The 26,310-nt window shown below is 41.1% G+C and overlaps 1 protein-coding gene across 4 annotated transcripts in view; it reads left to right on the forward strand.

The window, feature by feature from the left end:
* The window catches only part of PCDH11X (protocadherin 11 X-linked), a 3,021,270-nt gene that overhangs the window by 2,826,261 nt on the left and 168,699 nt on the right, over nucleotides 1-26,310 (forward strand). The window lies entirely within an intron of this gene.

Genomic DNA, 26,310 nt, shown 5'->3' on the forward strand with positions numbered 1-26,310 from the left:
AGGATACCTCTGGACTGTCCCTGACAGAGTGGAATAAGTTAACCAGCTAATATATCAGTGTGTGGTCAGACCAGCAGGATTTTTAAATCCTGGCATTTGTCTGCTACTTGTCATAACCAGATAAATGTTCTGAATATGGACCTCTAGGTACCTAAGTTAGGTGCTCAGCCCTAGTCAGTTTTCAAAGGGTCTGATTTAATGTCAAGTTAGGTTGACTGTGGATGCTGCGCCTTGGCCAGCCTGCACTCAGCTGGCATGCCACCACTGCTCCTAGCTCCTGTGCACTGTCATCTCCGGGGTCCTCCTTAAGGTCACGCATGAGCATACAAATCACCTTCGTAGGTCCTGTGGCGGGAAATTCCTTGCAGTGCCAGTGGATGATGTCATCAGAGGCTGGCCATTTAAACATCAATTGATCCCTCACTCAGCATCTCAGCAACAGGTCCCCTACTGTCCTGTGCAATAATTGTTGCTCCTTGGATCCTACCATATTCCATCTCACTCAGTCTGCCTTTGCCCTGCCTATCTTGCCTTGTTGCAGCCTTCCTCTGCCTAGCCTCGCTCCTATCTTGTCCTTGCCTTGCTCCTGCCTCACCCTGCTTCGTCCTACCCTGCATTGGACTAAACTTCATGCTTTGACCATAGATTGGACCTCAACCATGCCTGTCTGCCACCTGCCCTGACCTTTTGCCCGCCACCTAATTTTGCCTGGCTGTTCTCTTCGGTACCTCGCATAAGTCCTGCTGGCCCCCGAACCCAAGGACTCATCCTGCAAGTAACGAGGTTGGTAAAGGTGAAAATCAACCTGGTCCCAGCCTGTGTAGGCCTAACAGGTTTGCCTGTGAGGCTGTGTCAATCACGCCACAGCCAGAAGGGCTCACACTCCATGGCATTTGGCACCTAGCTCCCAAAATTATGCCCCTAACCCTTTGGAAATCCACTCCTTAATGTTTAGCACCAAGTACTGAAAAGATACAGAGTCCTGCAAAAAGCTTTATGCCCATCCCTACTCAGTGAATCTGTATATCTTTTAAGCTGTTGACACTGTACTTAGATTAGTAACCCACACATTAAGAAGAATCTCTTAATGGTCCTCAATTTGTATAAAGCAAAATCTACTGTAATTTAGTGACAGTTAAACTATAACTAACATTTGAGTGTACAGCCACATGAACTTTGATTGATAATTATTATTTCATAGTTCCATGATGCAGTTCTTTTAGGAATAAAAATGATACTTAATGATGGTTGTCATGGTTTCCACATGTGCGACTGTGAGAGAAGTGTGATTTATTGTTAATGTCAAACTGCAGTGCAAGAAGATCTTCAGATTTGTTCTTCAAACAAACCGTGTCCAATCCTGAGATAATGTGTAAGAGTCTGCAGTTCTAACCATTAATGACAAAATTTCTGTATTACCATTCTAAGAAGATAACCAGTTTAAAAGTAGAGTCCAGATAGTGTTTTCATGATACGGAAGTTATTTCCTTTTTCTTTTTCCTTCACTTTTTAGAAATTGAGGTTGGCGTAATGGATAAAGGGCATCTTCTGGCTGTTTTACACAATATTGCTAAAATCAAACATTCAGGAAAACAAGGAGGCATACGTAGTGTTACATGATTAAAGATATTCCATAGTTATGTATTGTTTGTGTTGAGAAAGCTTTTTGCATAAATGTCTTTATTCATTCTGCTTAAAAACAATGGTCATATTTTTCAGTCTAATGAAAATATTCAGATCATTCTATCTATAGCTCTTTAACTTTTCTTTTGTTATGGAATCCACTGGATTCATAATTTATATTACTTAGCCTAATTACATTAATCAATTTTATGTGTGTGTGTGTGTGGGGGGGGGGGGTTATTGCTAAATGACTTTGCAAATGAAATTATTAGTTATATGTTGCAATTATTATTAGTTTGATTGTGTGAAGGGGAAATCACTATAGGAATGTATTACAAAAGTTATGGTCTGCAAAAGTACAAGTAAACCTTTTAAATATATAATTATTATATTACATAGACAGGGAACTTTCAAAGGAAGACATAAATGAAAAAAGTAACTGTATCATAACAATTTTCAAAAGCCCGTTTACTCATATTAAAAGGTTAATTTTAAAAGCCGTGCTGGTGCCAAAGCCGGGAGATACGTGCATGTCTTGGGCCGACACATGTCGTGTGGATTTTTGAAAAGCATGCAAGTATGCGCATATCTCCAGGTACATGCATAAATCAAAAGGTTTAAAAAAAAGGTGCGGGGCATGGGCGTGGCCTGCGCAGAACATTGGCGGGACAGGGGCGCCCAGGAAGCTACCTTTAAATGTGCGCGTAAGTACACATGCTTAAATGCATGCCCCTACCATGTAACCGTACTTCTGCTGTGGACAGTGTTTAAGTATTAAAATAAAAAAAAAAACCCTAGGCAAATCAGCGGGGTTCTAAGGGTTGGGGGTTAAAGGGGGGCTACATATGAGGGGGAGTTAGGAAGTCCTATCTGTTAACTGGGAAGACTGGGAACAAACTGGTAAAAAGAGCTATTGCATTGGCATGCGTTGTTTTTCAAATCCACCTCACTTAAGCAGTAGTGCTGACATTTGCACGCATGTGCGGGTACCCATGTAAAATTGTGCGTACATGTAAGCACATACAACCAACTTTACACCATGTACGCATGTATGTGCTTATGTTATAACATGGCCATGTCCGTTCGCATGAGCTGGCATAGACGTGTAAATGTACGCCCACGTGGCTGTTTAAATGTTAGTCTAAGTGAACTTAATATGAATAAAACCTATTGATAATTCAATAGCATATATTGTAGCAATTTTCAAAGACTTATAAATTGCTACAATATGCAGTAAACTATTGAATTGTCAATAGGTTATACTCATATTAACTTCACTTAATCCTGGTTAAAGGGCTTTTGAATAGTTCTATAATATGTTACTTTTACATTTATATTTTATTTCAAAAATTACCCTGAAAATAAGCATTATTTTAGTCACTGTGACATAGTGAGGGCAAAGGCTATTGGTGCCATTTTGAATATGGCAGCCGATGGCCCGAGTGCAGGAGATCGCTCCAGGACCGCCGCTGGACCTCCAGGGACTTTTGGTAAGTCTTGGGGGGGTCAGGAGGGTTGGGGGTTTATTCGTTAGATACGTTGTATTTGTGGGGGTTCGCCATATGTTTTGTGACCCCACGAATACAACAAATAGGGACATATACGTTGCAGATTGCCAATACATTGAAAACGAATGCACACCCCTACTATATATAAAAAACCTTTGGAGACAATTGACTTGATTTAAAAGAGAACCTTTTTGTTGGGATACTTTCAAAGATTGCTTCGTTTTATACTGGAATTTTTCTTATAGGCTTCTATATATAAACAATCCTTTAAGATGCTGGGGATCAATATTCAAAACTGGATTTAAATTATTTGTCTAGAGTGTTTGCAGCTGTTCTCTTCTCTATCATCTTTCTTTCACTCACTGCTCTGTCTGGGTCAGTGTGTAACAGAAAACATGTATGCCTACTTAGGCTTCAACTCGACAATGGAGCATTAGATTGTACCTGAAAAATTGTGGTCAAATTAAAGATAACACCAAATACATGTGGCTGGCCTAATGTTTTCTGACTGAGGCATGTGATGCATGTGATGTGTTTGTGTATGACTGCCAACACAGTGTACATAGTTTGGCCTAGCTTGTGGCATTTGGCTTGGAGGGCCTCCCCCTAGGACCCTTTCCTAGGGGCAGGTGTGCTGACAGATTCTCAATCATCAGCTTTGTGTATAGCATAAAGGCTAGAGAAGCTGTTGTCAGCTGATGATCTCAGGGGCCTACAACCTGTCTTATTGGGAATCCTATCACTGTGCTGAATTCAAGAGGCAACTGCTCCCAGAGGTGCCATGTGGTTGGCATGATGGCTTATGCAATTTCCATATTGGTCTCTTTCAAGAGAAGCATTTCCTGCTCTCTCTGGGCTTGAGGTGCCCATGTCAGTACCTGTGACAAAGTGCCTAGCACATATGCTTCTCACAGATATCTGTCCTGCTGGCAAGTGTACCTAATGTTCTGTGTGCACTTTGGACTCTGACTCCCTTATTATCATGTAGGGACCAGGCAGTCAAAGACATAAATGATGTAGGAATACAGACATGCCAGGAACATACTCAGTGGCCATGTGCAGGTGCACACATTTCTGGAGGTAGTCTGTCCACAAAAAAGGGCTGTGTGACTATGTGCATGCTGTGTTAGCCTTGTTCTACATTTGTGTCCGTGGGTGATGCTTGCCTTGTAGTGTCTTCCATTACCACATTTATGCATACCCCAGAGCAGGCAGTGTGTGTGCACTCATTTTGCACAGACTGTCTTTCTTTACAAGTAAGCCTGTGCTTCCACTGTTTACAACAGGTGCTCAAGAGATATGATTGTATCATAGGGGGAGACAATGACCTCATGCTTACTCAAAGATCATTCCACTTACAGGTCACGCTGTTTATTCCTTGTGTTGAGAGGGGGGGGGGGGGGGATGTGAAGCTCAACAGCGTCCGACCTCAAATATGGTGTGTCACATTTCCGGATGAGTAGAGATCACCTGTAGTGTACCCCTTCCACCCCCCTGAATCCTCATGCTCTTCCACCTGTACTTGAAGTGGCCCTAATTATCCTATTAAATGGGGGTGTGCATGGTTACAAGAGCTTCAGTTTCCAGAGATGGTTTGCTGTTGTGGGCGGGGTTGGGGGGGGGGGGTATTGCTTGAGGCCTGCTAGGACTCCTATTAGAGGTTCCCTTTTTCCAGTCCATGGCCCTAATTACCCTCCTCTCTGTAGAACACATCCTGGACACTTCACATAGAGGCTGCCACAGTAGACCACATCTTTTTAACCTTAATCTGCAAGATGTATACGCTGGCAGGTTACGCCTACAAAGATGCTGCCATTATGTATCTCAATATGTTTTATGTGCAACCATCGAAGTGGTGTCAAATTACTGCTGTAGATTTTAGGAGACAGGTTTAGCAGTCAATTTTTTTTGCATCACTTCTCCTGTACACAACCTGTGCATTATGTACCTCTGTCCAGTTGCTGGCTGCTCACTGTGTCAGGAGCTGTGTGACAACTGAGGAGGCGTGGGGGAGTTGTGTAGGTTAGACAAACCCCACAGCCCAAGAGCAGACAGCTGGGAGGCCTGCAGTTGCTTGGGAGCAGACAGACCTCCACAGACTGGCTGCCTTTCCTGTATTGGCCTGGCATGTGGATCTGTCTAACACCTGTTCGCTATCAGCAGGTCTAAACTTAGATGGCTAAGACTTAGCCATCTAAGTAACAATTTCTTCAGGGATATTCAATAGAATCGCCATGCTGCTGAATATCCCATCTAATTGGGTCATTTATCAAAATGCGCTGACATTTTCGCATGTGGTAAGCCCTTAACCCAAGTGATTGCACCATAATGTATGATATGATGCAAATCTGAAAAAGAGAAGATGTTAGGCTTACCATTTTGTGAAGCTGAGAGAGAGAGAGACCATAATGCACTCACACTACATTGGTATTTATATCTCTATGGGAGGCCCACCTAGTAACTCGAGGTGAGGTTTAGGTATTAGTGTAGGGGGTTAGGGGCCACTTTGACATTCAATGTGAGATGTACAAACAGAACAGTGCTCTCTTGTGAACATTTGATGACCCTTGGAGTGAGGAAACTCACCCAAAGATGAGATTTGTAGAATGTTCTCTCAACCTAGCTTGATTTTACCCAGGTGTCTCACTCTCTCTCTCTCCCTCCCCCCCCCCCCCCCTCTTGGCAGTAAACATTGTCCCCCCATAGCGGTAACTTAGCTCTTCGCATAGGTAATAGCGCAAATTGCGATAAACTGCCTATTACCATAAAACACGCCACTTTTTATATCGCATGCGGTATTTAGTGCATTTTGATAAATCCAAGCCTACGTTAGCTTTTAAAAAGGAGGAGAATTAGAACAGTGTTTCTCAAGTCAGTCCTGGAGTATCTCCTAGTTAGTCTAGTTTTCAGGAGATTCGCAATGATTATGCATGATATAGTTTTGTATGAATTCCAAGTTATTAAATCACAAACAGATTGCAAGAAATTGCAGGAGGACCTTATGAGACTAGGAGACTAGGCATCCAAATTCCAAATGGATGATAACTTTAATGTAGATAAGTACAAAATGATTCACATAGAGAAAAGTAATCTAAATTGTACTTACAAATTGTAAGGTTCCAAATTAGGAATCACCACAGAGGAAAAGGATATAGGCATTTGTGGGTAATATGTTAAAATCCTTAACACAGTGTGCAGCGGCATTAAAAAAAGCAAACAGAATGAAAGGAATTATTAGGAACAGAAAGGAGAATAAAACAGTGCATCATAATAGCTCTGTATTTTTCCGTGGTGCAACTACATCTAGAGTACAATGGTTACCACATCTCAAAAAATGTATAGCAGAATTGGAAAAGGTTCCGTGAAGGGTCATCACAACGATAAAGGGAATAGAATGGTTCCCCACTGAGGAAAGACGAGATTAAGGCTCTTCAACTTGTAGATGATACAGTTGAGGAATGATATGATAAAGGCCTATACAACCAACCTTGTAAACCGTTATGATGGCGATACCGAATGATAGTATATAAAATTCGACAAATAAATAAAATAAAATAAAATGAGTGAAGTGGAATGGTTAAATGTGAATCTGTTGTTTACTCTTTCATCTGGGATCCAGTGATCACTGGATGGTGTGGTTCAGTATTTGAGTGTGGGAGATTAAGGGACATTCAAAGGCAAGAGTCCTAGATATCAGTAAAACGAATTTTGTTAAAAAGGATAAATACTTCAAGCAGTCATTAGCTGGATGGAAAAATCTAGGGGAAGTAGAAGAGCAGTGGGAAAAACTAAAAGGAAATTATATAAGGGTATCTAACCCTGTTGTTCCGAAAGTAAATAAAGGAAAGAGGAAAAAGTGGCTGCTATGGTTTTCTAAAAAAAAAAAAAGTAGCATAAAAGGGAAGACAGGCGAAATGTCATAATGCCTCTGTATTGCTCCATGGCAAGACCGTACCTTGAATAATGTGTACAATTCTGGTCGCTGCATCTCAAAAAAGATATAGTTGTGATGGCAAAGGTACAGAGAAGGGCAACCAAAAATGATAAAGGGGATGGAACAGCTCCCCTATGAGGAAAGACTGAAGAGGTTAGGGCTGTTCAGTTTGGAGAAGAGACGGCTGAGGTTGGATATGATAGAGGTCTTTAAGATCATCAGAGGTCTTGAACGAGTAGATATGAATTGGTTATTTACACTTTTGGATAATAGGAGGACTAGGGGGCATTCCATGAAGTTAGCAAGTAGCACATTTAAGACTAATCGTTGAAAATTCTTTTTCATTCAACACACAATTAAGCTCTGGAATTTGTTGCCAGAAGATGTGGTTAGTGCAGTTAGTGTAGATGGGTTCAAAAAAGGTTTGGATAAGTTATTGGAGGAGAAGTCCATTAACTGCTATTAATCAAGTTTACTTAGGGGCATATTTTAAAAGCCCTGAGCGCCGGCGTGCCTATTTTGCGCCTGGTGCACAAACAAAAGTACGCGATCGCGCAAATATTTAAAATCTACCCTTTAGGGAATAACCACTGCTATTACTGACATCAGTAGCATGGGATCTTCTTGGTGTTTGGGTACTTGCCAGGTTCTTGTGGCCTGGTTTGGCCTCTGTTGGAAACAGGATGCTGGGCTTGATGGACACTTGGTCTGACCCAGCATGGCAACGTCTTATGTTCTTATGTTCTTAAAATGTCTGGAAATCTAAGATAAGCAGGGAAAGTAGTCTGGAATGCAAAGATTCAAATGGAAGAAAAAAAAGCAAATATGGTTAAACAGGGGAACAAGGCTTTTTTCAGATGTGTTAGTAATAGGAGAAAATGCAAAAGTGGCATTGTGTGACTCAGAGGTGAAGCGGAAGATCATGCAGAGGCTGACTGGGAAAAGGCAACATTGCTTAATGCTTAACAATATTTCTGTTCAGTGTTCACTGTGGAAGGGCCAGGAACAGGAGCGCATAAAACAAACACTAATAAAATCGGAAGTGAGGTAAATCTCAACTGATTTTCAGAACAGCATATTTGTGAGGAGCTAACTAAACTTATAGCTAAAGCAATGGGATTGGATGGGATACATCCGAGGGTGTGAAGGGAACTTATAGAAGTTGCTCCCATTGCATGTAAATCTATCTCATGCACATTCACTGTAGATATCCTGAAAAACCTGACCAGCTAGAGAGTACTGCAGGACTGGCTTGAGAAGTGCTGAATAAATAGCAGGAGGTCTGGTGGCTATTTTCCCTCAGTCAATAGGATTTTTCCACTGTCAAACAAGCACCAAAATTGATGCCTTTGTCGACCGCTGCTGCTTGTTCTTCCGTTGCTGTTGAGGAGGAGGAGGAAGTGGCTACTGAGACACCTGGGCAGGCCCCTAGCATTAGACTGGGTGAAAAGCTGGAAAGGTAGATGGAGAATGAGTAAAAGGGAGGAGGCAAAGGAGAAGGATGAGAGGGATAAGATGCAAAGGATAATGAAGATGCATGCTGCAGAACTTTTGTAACTGTCACCAGATGGCAGTGTGCAGATCTCTTTTATAGTTTACTGCAGAAAACAGGATACTACAGGGGAGAGGGTCAATACATCTCGGCGTGCCTCTTTTTCTTTTTTTGTTTAAATATTTTTTATTGAAATCAGATAGAACAGGATGCCTATTTTAAAGGCTACTGCCAGGCCCACTGATGAAATACAGTACATGTGTTCTGGTAGGTACTAGTGGAGGCAGAGTTGACGGCACTTCAGCCTGACATTCGTTACCGCATCCTCCTCTGCTGTACTTAGCATCAGGATCAGTGTTAGTGATGGAATACATGCAGCTGCACCTAACCTGAACTATTATCTTATTTTTTTTTTTCCTCAGGATTAGTGGGTTTGTTTTGCATTTGTCACCACAGGAATGAAGTGAACTTCACTAGAATAGCAGAGTATGTTTCTGCTTAAATTTACTCAGATTGGGAGGGCTCAGGTGCTCCTCACATTGTGTAATTATATGGTCAGACTGGACAAGTTACGTGCTCGGACCAGAAGAAGCAGTTGGTACTGCATTACCTCCTCTGCCATCCTTCTCAGCCTGACCACACTGCGGCAGCACCTGTGCTGTACTGGACTTGCTGTTGCTCTGGGGATTTAGAGTCAGATTGTCAGAGTGACAAACTACAATCAGAGGTTTGGCAGCAGGCACTAGAGCAGCCAATGATAGCATCAGACAGACAGGGCTTATTGTGTGGCACTGCATATTATAGCATCCGACAGTAAACATTACATCTGCAGACATAAATATACCTAGTAGGTGCATTACGCTTTCTGCTATTCTATTAGGGCACTATTGGCATGGCAAATATTTTTTCATGAAAAAAGAAATAAAGCAAATCCACCACACAGTAGAAAGGGAAAAAAGTAGTGGAGAATGCTTTTGTGAACCAGTTCACCATTTTTTATTTTATATGTGGTGTATTATATTATTTATAAATGTTTAGATTCACATTTTATGATATTTATGGTTTAATAATGTAAATTAGATATGGTCTTAGATTTCTCTTTTTATATGATTTATGTCCAAAATGTTTTCATAGCAGTATTACTAGTACTACACAACATCTTTCTATTGGGGTAGATTTTAAAAGCCCTGCGCGCCGGCACACCTATTTTGCATAGGTCGCCGGCACGCGCAAAGCCCTGGGACGCGCGTAAGTCCTGGGGCTTTGCTTGGATGGCGTGCCGGGGGCGTGTCGGGAGCGGTGCGGCATTCAGGGGTGTATCTGGGGGTGGGGTGGCAGTCCAGGGGCGGGGCCGGAGGTGTGGCAGTGGTCAGGGGCGGAGCCGAGTGCTCCGGCACAGCGGCCTGTACCGGGCAGGGAGCCGGCGACACGTGCAAGTTATGCCTGCCAGAAGCAGGCGTAACTCAACAAAATAAGGTAGGGGAGGGGGATTTAGTTAGGGCTGGGGGGTGGGTTAGATAGGGGAAGGGAGGGAAAGGTGGGGGGACAAAAAAAAAAAGTTCCCTCTGAGGCCGCTCCGATTTCGGAGCGGCCTCGGAGGGAACGGAGGCAGGCTGCGCGGCTCGGCGCACACAGGCTGCCGATTTTGCGCAGCCTTGTGCGCGCCAACATCGGATTTTAAAAGATAAAATCCAGCGTACTTTTTTAAAATCTGCCCCATTCTGTATATATGACAACAATATCCAAATCCACTTCTAAATCTTGATACAGTACAAAAGAAAACTCCAGTCCACTCCCTTTAAACACTGAGTTAATGTCCCTTCCTGGTGGCAGGGAATTCGGAAAAAAATCCTTTGGGTGGGTAGGAATTGGTGATAAAAATTCCTCCCAGCAAAATAGAAAAGATAAACTCTTCAAAATCAATTCTTCTGGCAGCTGCTATGCACACCTAAACTGCTAGCAGGGCAAAGCAGCCCCCTGTGTGCACACCAAATAAAACTGCAGTGTATCTCTACGCGCGTTTATTGGTGCACATGCATTCTTTTTAAAATTAGCCAGTTAGGGTTGATCGGAAAAGTGCCAAAGATCTCCCTCAGAGTTAAATAGAGGAAAACTAAATGATAACAACAAAATACCCCTTACATCCTCCCCCTGCTATAAAAGGAAAAAAGTATATGGATCAATACGATTTAAACTGATTTTTTTTTCTACTCATACCCTCTGCAGGCACAGTCACAACAAGATACATACAAAACATAGAAACATGACAGCAGAAAAAGACTGTATGGCTAATTCAGTCTGCCAATCCATCCAATTATTTTTGCATTATAATTTTAATCACTTGCTTAGAGATTCCTTGTATTTATGTCATGGTTCCTTGAATTCAAATACTGTTTTTGTCTTCCCCACTTCCACTGGGGGACTGTTCCACACAGCCACCACCCTCTCTGTAAATAAATACTTCCTAAGATTTCTCCTGAGTCTACCCCTTTTCAACTTCATCTCATGACCCCCTTGTTCTAGAGCCTCCTTTCAATTGAAAAAGGCTCACCTCCTGTGCATGGAAACATTTGAGATATTTGAATGTCTGTATCATATCTCAACTTTCCCCTAGGGTATACATGTTTAGATCTTTACATCCATCACCATATGCTTTAGAACAAAGACCACTGACCATTTTAGTAGCCACCCTCTGGACTGACTCCATCTTGTTTATATCCTTTTGAAGGTTCATGCTCCAGAACTGTACACATTATTCAAATTGAGGTTTCACCAAGGACCTGTGTATAGAAGGGATGTGCATTCATTTGTGACAAAATAGGAAATAGAGACATTTCCTATTTTATCGCATTTTGGGAGGGCGACGAAATGATAAGAAAACCCACCAAATTTGTTTGGTTTTCTTATCGTACTTCGGAGGGGGGGGTGGGGGAAGAAAGGGCACATTAAAAAAAAATCCAAACCCTCCCCAACCCTTCAAATTTAATTAATTGCAACCCCCACCTCACGATCCACCCAAGACTTGCCCGACCAACCCCCCCCAAGACTTACTGAAAGTCCCTGGTGGTCCAGCAGGGATCCCAGGAGCGATCTCCCACTCTCAGGTCATTGGCTGCCAGTAATCAAAATGGCGCCAATGGCCCTTTGCCCTTACCATGTCAAAGGGGCTATCAGTGCCATTAGTTGGCCCATGTCACATGGTAGGAGCAATGGATGGCTTGACTCTCTACCTGGGGAACATCAAGCTAGGTTGAGAGAACATTGCACAAACTCCTCTTTGGGTGAGTTTCCAGACACCAAAGGTCATCAAATCTTCACAAGAGATCACTGTTCTGTTTGTACATCTCACTTTGAATGTCAAAGTGGCCCCTAACCCCTACACTAATACCTAAACCTCACCTTGAGTGACTAGGGGGGCCTCCCATAGAGATATTTATTTATTTAATTAATTAATTTATTTATTTATTTATTTGTTTGTTTATTTATTTAGCGGCTTTTATATACCGCGGCACATAAGAAGATACATCACCTCGGTTTACAGGGAACAATAATTTAGCAACAGGCTTTATAAATACCAATCTAGTGTAAGAGCATTATGGCTAGGCTTGCTCTCTCTTTCTCTCTCTCTCTCTCTCTTTCTCTCTCTCCTCTCCAGGAGCTTAAACCTACTAAACATGGTCCCCCCAGTGGTTGTATATAGGAAATACATCAATTCTGGCACTTATCACAAAGTGCGAAAAAGTTATTGCAATTTCCGCAAAGATAGCACTTCACATAGGTATTAGTGTAAATTGTGATAAACTGCCTATTACCATAAAACTCACCCCTTTTCCTATCACATGCGATATTTAGTGCATTTTGATAAATCCAGGCCTAAATTTGTTTCTGGGGAGGGGGAAAGCTCCATCAGTCTTAAAGATAGCAGTCATTTGACCAATTCAAAAAAGTCTGGAACTGGATCATATGAATTGTAGAAGTTATAGACCAGTGACTAATCTTGTGTTCATCACAAAGGTAATAGAGAAAGCTGTTTTGAAACAAGTAATGGAGTTTTTGGAGATTCAGGAAAAATTCAAATGTGGTTGCAGCACAGAGACCATCATGGTAGATTTGATGGAATCAATGCTGCAACACTTTGATAGAGGATCGCTTTCTCTTATTGTTTTCTTGGACCTGTCCAGTGCTTTTGATCTGGTAGATCACTCTTTGTTGTTTGCTTGTTCAGAATTAGGTTTGAAAAGCAAGGTCTTGCAGTGGTTACATTATTTTTTAGAGAATAGAATACAAACGGTGAAATTTAAAGGAAATTCTCAGTTCAGAAAGTGGAATTTGGGGTGCCACCAGGATCTTCTATATCCCCAACACTTTTAAATATTTATATGGCCCCTTTGGAGCAGATAATTATTAACTCGGTCATAAGGATTCACCCAATTTTTATATGTAAAAGTCTCTGAGGTTGTTTGAAAAGATACTGGGGAATGTTTGACAGCAGTTGGTAGGTGACTGAACCATATTGGTTTAATTTTAAACTCAAGTAAGACTGAAATTTTACAGATTGGTGGTGGGCCAGACAAATTCTGTTTGCAGATTGGAGAGATGGTAGTGCCATCTAAAGAGATTAAAATACTAGGGGTGGCATTGGATGGAGCCTGGAGTCTTGAAAACCTTTTTTGATCATTCAAACATTGAAATCAGTGGTATATGCTTTAATGATGGCTTTGGTTGACTACTATAATGTGATTTACTGTGGTTTATGAGGAGCATTAATACGGCACCTTCAGGTTATTCAAAATACAGTGGCAAGGGTTGTGTTGGGGTGCACAAGGTGGTATCATTTAGCACAACTTTTAAATAAATTGCATTGGTTTCCCATCAGATTCCATTGCAAATTTAAGGTACTAGTGCTAGCCTTTAAAATCTTGAGGAAAGGGCCTTCCACACTTGAGAAATTGGTTGTCCTGATGTAACTGTGACTGTGCCTGCAGAGGGTATGAGTAGAAAAAAAAATCAGTTTAAATCGTCTTGATCCATATACTTTTTTCCTTTTATAGCAGGGGGAGGATGTAAGGGGTATTTTGTTGTTATCATTTAGTTTTCCTCTATTTAACTCTGAGGGAGATCTTTGGCACTTTTCCGATCAACCCTAACTGACTAATTTTAAAAAGAATGCATGTGCACCAATAAACGCGCATAGAGATACACTGCAGTTTTATTTGGTGTGCACACATAGGTGCGTATCATTGAGAATACCCCTGCCGCACGTGATTTTAATGTCCTACGCGTATTGCTGCCAGAGCTTTTACACGCGTGTGCTCAGATAAAGGGAAAACCGGTTTGTTCATGTCCAGTGAGAGAGACAAAGCACTGTAAGAGACAGTATGACACTACATATATCTACCATTATCAGAGGGTCACTTTCAACTCAGGGTGTGGGTTTTTTTTGGGGGGGTGGGGGCTCAAAGTAACATTGGTGACCTATAGACCCTTGCACTCTGGCCATGGGGAAGGGAATGAAGGACTTGAAAAAGTAAATATAAATTGGTTATTTACTTTCTCAGACAAAAGAAGGACTAGGTGGAAACAAATCAGAGAAAATACTTTTTCACACAACGTATAATTAAGCTCTGGAATTCATTGCCAGAGGATATGGCAATGAATTCAACCCTTAAAAAAAGGTTTGGATAATGTTTTTATGATTCAAACCACTCTGAGCTGAAAGTGTCCCTCTTACAGTGGTAGATATATAGAGTGTCATATTGTCTCTTATAGTGTTCTCTCTCTCTCTATCTCTCTCTCTCTCTCACTCTCTCACTCACATATATTTGGTAGTTCTGCAGACTGGTTCTTCAGCTTGTAAGCCACCCTGAACCCTTGTGCTAAAATTCATGATCTCCAGACTTCCTCCTCATCAGGACTAGCAGTACAGTTATGTGGATAACATGCTGACATGCGCCACGTTCAGCTTTTCTAAAATTCGGAATTACACACATAACTCCTGGCCCCGTCCAAGAGTGCCTTGACATGTGTACTTTGCAACTTCTTAAAATTTGTGTTGCTCGTGTGGCCCGCATACACATGTATGGGATTGTTTTTGCATAAGCAACTCTTTTAAAATCTACCTGTAAGTTTTTTCCCTTACTAAGGTGCTGGGTTTTGGTCATCTGCAGGGTAGTGCATATGGCATATTTGTGGTTGAGATAGTTAAAAAAAACTCGTAATTTAACTACTGCTATGGATGGCATGTAGGGCATAAAAGAAAAAAATCTTGACTAGTCAGTGGACTATTACGGGTTGTGGCTAATGGGGGAAAGGAAAACTAAAAACATGGGGGTTTGGAAGTCCTATCCCTAGCCTGGGTAAACTGGGCACAAACTAGTGAAACTGGCAATGGCATCGGCCGGCCAAATTAACCAAATACACAAACTTTCAGTGTGTCTTATGCACTCCAAAGAAAAACAAATATATATATTTACCAGGTTCACCTTCTTGTTTACTCTCAACCTTGCAGCCCAGAACAAATCCACCTTACCCTCTATCACATCCTTAAAATCTCCTCACTTACAAGGCATAAGCGGGATTTGTGTGCACGCAATGGGCGTGCACATGCAAAAGGACATTTCACAATATGCATGCACCTATGTGCACACTTTATAAAATGCAAGTATGTAGATGCAGCTAGTTGTGCACATACATATGTGCATATATTTTATTACATGCATAGATATGTATGGGTGTAAAAAATAAATGATAGCAGCCATTATAACATAGGCACGTGCATGTGTGCTTGGTAGCAAATAGGCTGAAAGCACCTACAAGTGCACCCTACTTGAAATGTGTGCACACGTGTGCGCCAGCCCTGATTTCATCATGTCACTGGACCAGTGAAACAGCCTGCATCCAGCTACTAGCACACTTCCCCCTAACATAGAATATTTAGGAAGACAGGGTAGGTAAGAAATGCTATTTTATTTGGCCCAACAGGGTTGTGTATGTGTGTGTGTGTGAGAAAAACCCTTGTTTTTGCAATCACGAAATTAGCCGCCATTATTGCTATGACCCACAAAAATGGTGGCTATCCTGCAATAAACACTTTTTCCCTCTCTACCACACCAAAAAAGGTGTTATTTCTGACATTAAATCCCATGTTATGTATGTTAAATTTTCACGATATGCATTAGGAGTCCCTCATTTGCATAAACATCAAGTTTTTGCATACTCATTATCAAATTTGAATACACACACGTGACGGGAAAAAGATTGCATGTTTATCGCACGTTAGATCGCTTTTTTCTCACTGTCCCCTAGATTCATCAAAATGTGTTATTAACACATTGAAAACACCCGTGTTAAGAAAAACGGGTATTTTTATGGAAATTTTAGAATACTTGATTGTAGTGATATACTTTGAAGCTATGCTAAATGCTATAATAGTCTGCTCATTCTTTCTAACTTACATTTTTAACTTTTTGCTATTATGTATTTTTGTATTCCTGTTGATGTATTGCTGACGTCATTTTGGTTCGAACCTATCAGGTGATCATGGAATTGGCGCTTTTTGTAAATCCTCTATTAACTTCTCTGTTCTGGCTGCCATATCTTTACGCTGTTCATAAAAGCCATGTTCTGTTCTTCTTTCAGGTCAGGTTTTTTCTTCATATATGCTTCGATGCACAGTTCTCTCATTAAGTAGCAGTTTTGTCCATACTAATTAATTGCATTTCTGTTTGCAGACTTGGTCCCTCTCGACACAGTTTACAAAACACAGTCCATGTCGGGGGACTGTGAACACCTGTTGCCAGTTTTTGAATTGTTTCCCTAACGAAGCTATTAAAAACATATGTTTTGAACAGCTTATAAGGATTGTGGGCCTGAATTTATTGCCAAGTCATTTTCTGTCGTTATCCAGTACAAATACATAACCATGTAAATAGAGAAAATAAAAAAATAACATGAATGTCTGCACATGTTAAAGAGCTATCTCAATATTTTTAGTGTGATTTTATTTACATCATTTTATAGGTGCATGATTATAGATCACAAACCCAAGTGCATCACATATATTTTTTCATAGAGTAGCATCCATCCTTTTATGTTCCCTCCATCACATATTAAATTTAGCTAGTCTAGTCAAACAGGTTGAGAAAATGAGACCCCAGATATACTCTAGCTGTATCCCATAGGAATCAAAGGTATTTGTATATACAGACGTAATAGAAGTCATGAATATATGTTTTCCTGTCCCTCTCACTCATTCAAGCAAACTTACTCTATCTGTTGGTACACAAAAAAAGATAGCCTGTCCAATGTTTCTGACTTTTCAAGCTAAGACAAGGCTACCAAATTGCAATCTAATTTGGGCATGTATTCCTACACAAAAATATCAACATTTCTATGACATGGTGATCCTAGACTCTCTGGGTCCATTCCGTAGTGGTAACCTTCATCTTTTCCTAGAATATAATTATGTATGTATGTGGTAGGTGAAATGCTTTGCTAACCCCTAAATTTTAGGTTTGAGCCCCCAGGAATGGCTCTACTTAAAGTGAGTAAAAGTCTGCACGCTGTAGAACAATGCACCCAATTTTAAATACATTGAGGGAAGGCAATGTTCAGATGGCTAACTAATGAGGGTAAAGTACTTTTTGCTTAAGTAAATAGCTTTGAAAATGGCCCTGATTTTTTTTTTTAATGGAATTATTCAATTTATATGGCTAAAACTGGAAGAAATATAAAAGTTTATGCACCAACACTTCAGCTAAGTCAAAATATGAATTTTAAACCACTCTTAATGTAGCAAATTATTTAAGAAAGCATAAGCAATATAGCAGGATCATCTTTCAAGAATATTTAACATCACTTTTGTTTATCAAAGGGCAGTTTTCCATATCTTATATATGTTGAGCCCCATGGTTTATGGCTTCATATAAATAAAAAAAAAAGACAGTTATTATATACTTTAATAGCATTTAGAAAAAAAATACTTATATGGTTTTGAAAACTTGAATATTAGATAAAAGCTCTATAAAATGATCTGTCTGTTGAATGTGTCCCTTTCAATCCTGGTTATTTTTTATGTTTAAACTCTGTAGGGCATTTCTTTTGGCAATGTGTCCTCTGCTAGAAGTCAATGTAGTGCATGTCATTTTTGGAAAACAAGATTAATGACAGCACTGGGACAAAAATGAAACTTTTACTTAACGTGTTACTGCATTAAGAATCCTGTAGCCATTTTTGAGCTAAGTCGTTTCTCTTTTTGGCATAGTGACTGTCCAAAATGGAATTTACTTTTAATTGTGCTTGTGTTCACTGCTCAGATTGCTCATAAAAACGTTACAAATTCATGTTAAGAAGATTAAGCAAAAACTTTATAGTAATTGGTTTATTTGCATTAACTTCTAATAGGTAAAGGTAGAACAAAACATGTATAATAATTATATTATTTGCCATTAACTTCTAATAGGTGAAACATTGCAAGAGGATTCATTTTGAAAAATGTTCATTGCAGTTTTATAATCATAGTAATTAATATCTGAATTTCTAAGTACACAGATAGGAAGATAGACATAGAAGCTGCAAGGGGCCTGTGTTCTAAAAATGCATTCAAATTAATGCACATGCAAACCCTTAATAGCGGGTGTGTAAATTGACATGCTATGCACAAATGCCTTGATGAGCATGAAAAGCATGATGCAAGCACTTTCAACAAGCTCATACGCACTCAATAGATAAATGGCATATTCATGACTTTGTTAATCATTAGCATTTTATGTACGAAGGCATCCTGAGCAGGACATAGATTTAATATGCATTTTCAGTGCATTATTGTAGTATCTTTCAGGGCGCTATACTTAAGTGCTAGCACATCAATTTGGTGTGCCAGCAGTTGACTAATGGGGGAGATCATGTCCTCTGACTGGCCCTAACAACATACCGCCACCCAAAAACAGACAGCTCCACAATAATCCACCTCCTTCTGGAACCACCCACAATATACCCCTGTAACCCTGATCCTGCTATCATTATCCTGTACCTCCCAAAAGAGACCCCTGCTTCCTCTGTTCATCATGAGGCTTTTGCCTCCTTGCGCCTGTCAGGTTTCCCCACCGAACCTCTACGTCCTGAAAAGAGACTCTCCTATCTCATACCTACCTCTTACCCCCCTGGAGGCCTGGAAGGTGCACCCCACCTCCAAAAAGGACCCTGCCATCTTGATTCTGATTTGGCATTGTCTATTTGTCTATCAGTGCCTCAAACTTTGAATTCTAAGTATTTCAAAATTTGAAGCACTTGTAAAAAGTGCTAGATTGGCACAGGATGTCAAGCCGGTAAATGTCTGGCTTGGCATTGCTCTTTTACAGGAATCTGGGGGATGAGTCTCTTTCTTTTCACAGGGTCTGGTTTCAGAGGATAGGTTGGGAATGAGGGAGGGATGATGTCAGAATGTGCAACAGGCTTTCTGCTCTTTGGGGTTCCTAGCATGATGAAAGTTTTATCAAGACCTGTGTACTTAGAGTTGTACTATCCATAGAATAAAAAATACTACTGTTTTTTTTCAGAATTCACTTATCATTTTATTTATTTTATTTTTATTTTATATATTTATATGATGCTGGTTTTCTATGAGGTACTCACCACGGTTAACAACAAAGCAGGCATAATAGTAACATAGTATTGATGGCAGAAAAGGATCAATGGTCCATCCAGTCTGTCCAGCAAGTTTTCTATGTTAGCAACTACTGCTCCATGCAGGTTACCCCCATGTTGCTGTTAAGGATAGTAACTGCCACTCCGTGCAGGTTACCCCATGTTGCTGTTATGGATAGTAACTGCTGCTCCGTGCAGGTTACCCCATGTTGCTGTTATGGATAGTAACTGCCGCTCCGTGCAGGTTACCCCCATGTTGCTGTTATGGATAGTAACTGCTGCTCCATACAGATTACCCCCATGTTTCTTTTAAGGGTAGTAACTGCCGCTCCGTGCAGGTTACCTCCATGTTTCTGTTAAGGATAGTAACTGCCGCTCCATCCAGGTTACCCCCATGTTATGGATAGTAACTTCTGCTCTGTAGAGGTTACCCTCATGTTTCTGTTAAGGGTAGTAACTGCCCCTCCATGCAGTTTACCACCAAACCTTATACATTAACAAAGCAACATTTTTACTGGGTAAAAAGTCTTCTTGAAAATTCAGACAATGTAGCTTGATGTGCTTTGCTTTTGAATTTGGCTGTAGAAGGATTCCTGTGCTTTTTCACTTACATCACTTTACCCCAGACCTTAAAAATCGGGACCTGTGTTAGTTATCCTCTGAATCCAATTCCCCTTTTCCCCCCCAACACTGTGAAAATGGAGATTGATGTTTAAGTGGAGCGCAGTTGCGTCAAAAGCATCAAGGCTTATTGGTTAAGGGTAGTAATCCCCGCGCATATTGTTAAGGATAGTAGCGCCACCGTGCATGTTATCCCCATGCACCTTTTTATTCATTTCCGTCCTTCAGCCTTTAGGGATCGCCACCTTCCCCAGAAGGACATTCCAGGCATCCACCACCCTTTCCATGAAGAAACATTTCCTGACATTGGTTCTGAGTGGTCCCCCCCTGGAGTTTCATTTTGTGACCCCCTAGGAATAGTTTTACAAGTTCGTGCATCATTAAAGCCTTTCAGGCACCTGAAGGTCTGTGTCATATCTCCCCTGTACCTCCTTTCTTCCAGGGTGTACATAGAAACATGGAAATGACAGCGAAGAAGGACCAAATGGTCCATCCAGTTTGCTCAGCAAGCTTCCCATGGTAGTATCTGCTGCTTCAAGCAGGTTTCCCCCATGCTTAACAGATTCCCAGACCATAACATTTGGGCCCCCGTTGGTTGCTGTTTGAATCCATATGTAGATACTTCAGCCTCTCCCAATAAGTCTTCCATTACAGACCCCCAAATCATTTTGGTAAACATAAAATTATCATAGTGTTCCTATATTATGTATAACATTTCTTTACTACCTTTATATCAAAATATTTTTTAACGTGCAATAAAAATTCCAGGCAAATTTTTAGTGTGCATTTTCTCTCATACTTAGGGCTTGACTGATCAAGGTATCTCCCCATAGACAAAGAAAGAGCAAAAAGCCTTGAAGGTGAATTTTAAAAGTCCTACATGTGCCAAAGCCAGGAGAATCACGTGTATCTGGGGCCAGCACGCGCCTTGCGGATTTTAAGAAGCGAGCGAGAAGGCGCGCATCTTCCGGAATGCGCACAAATCAAAAAGATAAAAAGGGGTGGGGTGTGGGTGTGTTCTGGGCGGAGCACGGCTGGGCTGGGACTTGGGCATTCCGGGAAGATGCCTTGAAATGTGTGCATAAATATTTACGTGCACAAGCGTAACTTTGCTTCTGCTATGGACGGACGGCATGTATGTATTAAAATAAAAAATACACTAGGCGAGTCAGCAGGGTGTTAAGGATCGGGTTTAGAAGGCTGAAAGGGAGGCTACATAACAGGGATGTTAGGAAGTCTGGGTGAACTGGGAAAGAAATGGGAAACTGGGTGAACTGGGAATGAAATGGGAAACAGTGCTATTGCATCAACACATGTTGTTTTTAAAATCCCCCCCACTTAGACATTAGAGCCGGCATTTGCATACACATGCATGCGTCCATATAAAATTGTGCTCACATATACACACATACTGCTGATTTTATATCATGCACAGAAATACACGCCTATGTTATAAAATGGCCCAATCTATTTGCACGAGCCAGTATACGCTCGTATATTTACACCTGTGCAGCTGTTTAAAAGTTACCGTCTTAGTGAATCAGGCAGTTAGGGAGCCTAAATTTCAAACCTATTCATGGAACAAGTTTTGCACATGTAAGTGGATGTAGAGAGATTGATCCTAGTTTTTTAATAAACTGTGCTGTAGGTTGCTGCACAGTTTATAAATTATTGCGTAGTTCTCAGCTGACAGTAAATGCATATCTTTTATAATCCTGAATATTTGCAATGCAATGAAAGTGCTAATTTTCTCTATCTATTTAACAAGCATATGCATGTATATTTTATATGTGAAAAAAACATGTATGTGTAAAAACCCTGATTCATGTGTGGAGGCAGGTGTATTTTAAATTTTGCACGTATATCATTTTGAAAATACTTGTGTGCGTTCTTGAAATCGTCAATTTTTCAATACTATTACCAGTTCATCCAGCTCATCTCCAATTTACCTAGACCATTTAGTTCTTCATTCTGAACTTCTCCCAGTTCACCCATTCCTCCCACCCAAAATTTGCAGACAACAGACAAGTCTAATTTCATTTTTGTTAGCCAATTAGCAGGTATAAAATTGTACAAATAAGTTTGATAATTTATATTTGTAAATCTCTTATAAAATAGCAACTTCCATGTGTATCTCTTGATCCAACTACAGAATCTTGTAGACTGACCCTTTTTTGCACCAGTAAATGTGTGTGCAAAACTGAAAATATTCACGTATTTTTTATTTTTATAAAATAGCATGCTACTTATATGCATAATTGCAATTTTTCCACGAATATCCCCCCTGAAATTTACTTATAAGGTTACAGGCCCATAACAGAGGTACATTTAAATTATATGCAATAGTCTGCATAAGCAAAAAAAGCAGTTATCAATATATAGCACTATAAACTATGAGATTGAAATTCAAAGTAACAATTTATTGAGTTCAAGGTATATACATATTAATTAGGTTTAAAAACTCGCATGTTTTCCAGCAGGGTGCCACACCATCACTTGGCCTTGTAGACATTTAAATACGAGGAGTCTGTTCCTGGGGCTCTAGGATACCTTTGGAATCCCCTGAGAGTCAATCTGGATCCTCAGGGGCAGGGCCATACAATGCCTATCAGTAATCTAAGTCTGGACTCCCAAGATTCATTCTGTGGTTTTATACCCAGCCCTGAACTGAGCAGGCTCTGGTTTCAAGGCCAGCTGCAACAATTTTTGCTCTAAATTATAGCCCCTGGCTCAGGACTGTCACTTCCGGGCATGGATTTACAAACAGGTCTATTAGGCCTGCATCTAGGACACCAAAGGTTGGGATTGGAGTTGGAAATTGACTTGCTATGCAATCCTGTCCTACCCTTCAGCTTCCAGTTCCACTGGCATCCTCACAATGAAGTATGCATGGGTACTAAGCTTGTGCTTGTAGGCCTTGGCCCCTCTGGGTTTCCATATTGGAAACTGAGGGTAGGGGGTGATGCTGCTGTGCAATTCTCAGAGATTGGTGGGAGGGAAGAGAGGCAGCCTGACACGTGTATTAAAGTCATCCCTGGTCACTGAAATGACTGAACTGCAATGACTGGAAGGGGGCATTAAATTGGGGGAAAAAAATCCCCAGTAGTTGTCAGTGAAGGCTCATGGTGCCAGGGCCAGTGCTTTCATTAAGTAAACTAGATGGTAGCCTAGAACACCAAAATTTTGGGGGTTGGCAAAATCCCACCAGCACAAGACCAAGAGAGGTGGTGTGCCAGAGCCGAGACTGTCAAAGAAGGGAGCGCAGCGCTGGGGCCACTGCTGTCAGTAGGCGGGAGCGTGGGAGAGGGGTGCATGGCCAAAAGTTCACCTGCGGTGCCAAATATTCTTGCACTGTCCCTGCATGGTGCATGATCCCAGCCCTGATTCAGACTGAGCTGAAAGTTCAAAGGAGTACAAGGAAACTGACAGGTCGAAAAAAGAAAACTCCACTGGAATTCTAATCGGATAACTTAGCTGCAGTGCTACATTCAGTCATGCAGAAGACCTGAGTTGCATCCCAATTCCCAGCTTCTTTTCCTCAGGCCAGCCCATGCTAGTGATGGTATTCGCAATCCTTGGGATTTCCAGTAAAAGCACAACAGCAACATCTGCTGGCTAACTGAAGAATATTCTTGTAGTGATTTGACAGAGCCATAGTCCATGAAACACAGGCAGAGGGCTGCAGCTATAACCTGTCTGGATGGGAAAAATGAAAGGGATTACAAATAAAGAAACTTCATGTATAGTAACCCCTAGTTGGGACAGGTTCAGATTGGACTAGATATTAAAATGAGGGGGAGGAGAAATAAGACTGAGCTGGAAATATATTTCAAACTCAGTTAAAAGAAAGTTAAATGTTAACTATGCTGTTAATTGTTCCATTTCAGAGCCTATCAGAAATCCTTCAGCCTTCTAAACCTAACTCTTCCTCTTTCTAACTTGTTTTGTTATGTGCCAGATTCAAAGCTACAAATATGGTTAGTTGGACTTTGCTGATGAAAGGATGCCACCTGTGATTGTTGCTAGGAGCCTGAAGTTAAGATGCCTTGATAAACAGGGAAATGAAGTACAAGGAGAGCCGGGATTAGTGATGGAAGGATTACTTTATATAATAAAACATTGTAAACTAGCAGCAAGCTTTCCTGCAGAACTGCTGCTCGAGGCACTTCATTGTTACTTGGTAGATTCTATTTAAATGTAGATTAGACTTCCCACCTAAGAGTGCAACATACTTTTTGTTAGGTCACATCAGGAAGAAAAGTGGCTTGTGCTTATTTTTTCATTTCTTCTCAAAGAGGGTCATTTACCAAATCACGTTAGGGTCCGCGATAACGCTGGAACCCATGCGATAAATACCACATTCCATACACACATTTTTCATTAGTATTCAAGTGGGAGGTGTAAATGGAAACGAGGGTCAGTTAGCCTGTCGTGCGATAGAGTGTAACGCAGGTTTTAACTACACCTTTACCTGTGTGGTTCTCGGAGAGAGAGATAGGGCGTGAGAAAACCTCTGTGGAGGCTCACTTATACCTGAACTTTTTATACCACTGTTAGAGGGGGGCATTATGAACTTGGGGCGAGGTTTGTGGGTGAGTTGGGTTTTGGGGGGCAGTTTTACATGCACAGTTATATGTACAAACAGTACAGTTGCCATCAGTGAAGATGTAACCTGATGCATCAAGCTAGGTAGAGAGAATATGGAACAAATCTACTCTTCTTTCACCTTTCATCACTCCAAATCACAAATCTTCACTGATGGTAACTGTGCTGTTCGTACATATGACTGTGCATGCAAAACTGCACCCCAAAACCCAACTCACCCCACAAACCTCACCCGGAGTTCATAATGCCACTTTTACAGTGGTATAAATGGTTAACTTTTTTGTGAGCCTCTACAGAGGCACAGGCTCTCTCACTCTCTCTCTCTCTTGCCAACAACCAAAACACCAATTGCAATAAAAGCCTGTCCAGTAGTAAAACAGCATGCAATGTGAAAATAAAACACAGGTGTAATAAATTTAACACGTGTTGAGGACCAGGAAAATTATTATAACCATATCCCTTTTTAGTATTTATAGCAAAATGATGAATCTAGGCCAAACTTTGCCAAACACTTTGCTTGTCATGTCATCCACATACATTGAAACAGAAGTCTGGATTTAATGGTTTTACTAATTAACTGGGTGATTCATCAAATCACGATAGTATATTGTGGGAGAGGCCAAATTTCACGGTGGATGTCCATGAGATATTTGGCCCCTCCCCAGCAAATTATTGCAACATTAGCATGTCACAATTTCTTATCGCAGCAAATATGAGTGACAAAAAAAATAGCTCAGCAGTAAGGATCTTTCCCGTGCGATGGTGGCCCACCTCGGCTGCGGCCACCATTGCTTAAAGGGCCACGTACCTGGTCAGTGCCACTTTTTTCAAAATGTTCTTAAACTAATCTTGCCCCATCATGTGATGGCGCAAGGTCCGGGGATTGGACAAAGACCCGTGGCGTAGGTCCGATCCCCAGACCTTGCCTGTGTCATGCACATGGTGTTGACCAGGCCTGGGGCTAGGGGGCACCCCAGGTCACCAAGTGACTATTGAAGAAACATATTCAAGGTATGAGGTGGTTGTGGGGAGGGGGTGCGAGTCCACCCCCCCCTCAGATCATCAGTGTTATATTTTTTGGGGTAGGGATTGGGAACACTAGACGTCAGGGAATTTTTCTATCTCTTGAAAGAGGGTGGGATGAGCCAGTGGGGGAGTGGGGTGGCTGTCCTTTATCTAAGGGGCTTTTTGGTATTGAAGGGGAGAAGAGAAGAGATAGGGCTGTCGCCATGCATGTGCCATATATTTGTATTTTTAATCTTTGTGGGATCCAGTGATGCCTCAATAGGTGAAAGAGGATGGGGGTTATGCAGAGGCCCACATCGACCTTCCCCCCCCCCACCCCCCACCCCCACAGGCGATTTGATTTGCTTTTGGAAGTGAGTACATTGGGACCTTGGCACTTTAATTTTTATGCAGGAGCGTCGGGGACCCGAATTAGCAACCAAATGCTCCCTCAGGAAATTTACACCTCCCTCAAATGCGATACATTAATGGGGTTGACTTTTTTTCTAAGCCAACTGTGTTATTTTATTAGTATTGGGTTGCCTGTGCATAAGCTGCTTTGTATGTATTATGCAATTTTATGCATGCAAATACAAGCAAAGCACCTTATTTCCATAAGGGGAGGAAATCTTTAATTATATTGCGTGATATCATGCTATAGTGCTGCGACGTGATGGTATCATGTGGTAAACGGCATTTAACACACATTACATGCTGTTTAACTCACGATATCACCATATCATGGCTTAGTGAATCCAGGCCTGAAGCAAGGAATAAAACAGCACTTTTCCTTGTAATTATATAGTGAATTATTTCCCATTGATTTACTAAACTGTGATAACTGAATACTGCAATTTTGTAAATGTCATGTTGCCCTG

The sequence above is a fragment of the Rhinatrema bivittatum genome, chromosome 6 (assembly GCF_901001135.1).
Source record: "Rhinatrema bivittatum chromosome 6, aRhiBiv1.1, whole genome shotgun sequence".
Lineage (NCBI taxonomy): Eukaryota > Metazoa > Chordata > Amphibia > Gymnophiona > Rhinatrematidae > Rhinatrema > Rhinatrema bivittatum.